Consider the following 1,828-nt stretch of genomic DNA (forward strand, 5'->3'; position numbering starts at 1 on the left):
AGAACACACACAGTTTCACCCAATCTCATGTTGATCTTGAGTACCTATAGAGTAGTATAGCATCGTTCATAGCCCCAAAGAGTCTTTAGTTTTATCATATTTATAAAAGAAAAATACAGCTTTCCGATTCTCTCCGAAAACAGCCGAGCTCCTGGAGGCGCGCCGTGGGTGGAGCTAAAGAGTGACGAGCACTTGAGCGCCGAATGCCAACAAAACAGACATTTAATGCCGTTTCACTTATCGTCTGCAGTTCCAGATCATGACCGGGATCTTTTGTAGCTGGAACCGCTCCATCTTTCAGTATCAAACGATGTGCAAATCCAGCGTCGAACTGGGCCTTGTTTATAAAACGTTCGTCAACAAAACACACTTGTGAATCTCCATTGCTGCCCCGGAAAAACAAACTGTATCCACTGTTTACATAACGCTGGGTTCTTTAGGAAGCTGAACAAAGTTGTACTAAATGCCGCTCCATCTGAAAGCACGTGATGGAGATTTACTCTTCACAGAGCCAGCTTTACTGACGAGATGCGCATGACAATCACATGCGATTTATCGTGCCAGTAAATATACACAGTACACACACATATATTCTGTAAACAAAAACTTTTATTTTGGATGTGATTAATCGCGATAATATAGCGCTAATATAAATACTCACCTACTCATGTGTATATTTAAGAAAAATGTTACATTTATATATTAAATGTATTTATATATATATATATTATGAATTATAAAATACACTTGATATATTTTATTTTAATCTATATTACAGGAATGTTTAGATGATGCATGCTCTGACAAGACCCATCCTCCCACAGAGCAGGTCACCCCAAAGACTGTCTTATTCCACCATAACATCACACCAGGCACTTTGACAGTGAAGGATCAAAGGTCAGAAGTGTTTCTTCCAGATGCAGGTAAATAAATTATTCATACAGACACTAATGTGTGTTAACTGTCTGTCTCATATGTGCACACAAAGACAAATATTTTAAGTAATTATGTTAATCTTCTGTAGAACTGCTGAGCACAACACCATTGCCCATAGCTGCCTCCCCCCGTTCAGCTCGCACTGGACCCATCAAAACGGGTGATCTTTGTGTTGGACCATAGTAGCTGGACAGATCTGATGAGAATTGCCCATGATCATCTCTTGGCAATGCACCATGGGAGCAAGGATCTTCTTAAACAGGTGGATGGCTTGTTTTTGTTTTTTTCCTCCACAACTTTAGATTTTAGTATTATTATTATTATTATTATTATTGTAGTTGTTGTTGTTGTTTAATCTACCATTTTAAATTTATTTAATTTATTTACATTTGTTCATTAAGAAACCAGAAGTATTGGCCTTGTTTGCACTGTATTTTAGTGTGTTTTAAAATTAATTTTATTGACTTGCATTGTTATTTTATCTTGCTCAGATTTGTAAACACTAAATGTTAGTAACTGCTATTATTAAACTCTGTAAATAATTATTTAATTTAAAATACCAGTCAAAAGTTTTTCAGCAGTAAGATTGTTTATGTTTTTTAAAGAATTATCTTCTGCTCACCAAGCCTGCATTTATTTGATCCAAAGTACAGCAAAAACTGTGAAATTTTGAAATTCTTACTATTTAAAATAGCTGCTTTCTATTTGCATATGTTGTAAAATGTAATTTATTAATGTGATCCAAGCTTTCAGCATCATAACTCCATCCTTCACATGATCCTTCAGAAATCATTCTAATATTCTGATTTGCTGCTCAAAAAACATTTTTTATTAGTATTATTATTATGCTGTAAACAGCTGAGTAGAATCTTTTCAGGTTTCTTTCATGAAT

Source organism: Sinocyclocheilus anshuiensis, unplaced genomic scaffold (assembly GCF_001515605.1).
Source record: "Sinocyclocheilus anshuiensis isolate Anshui unplaced genomic scaffold, SAMN03320099.WGS_v1.1 scaffold999, whole genome shotgun sequence".
Lineage (NCBI taxonomy): Eukaryota > Metazoa > Chordata > Actinopteri > Cypriniformes > Cyprinidae > Sinocyclocheilus > Sinocyclocheilus anshuiensis.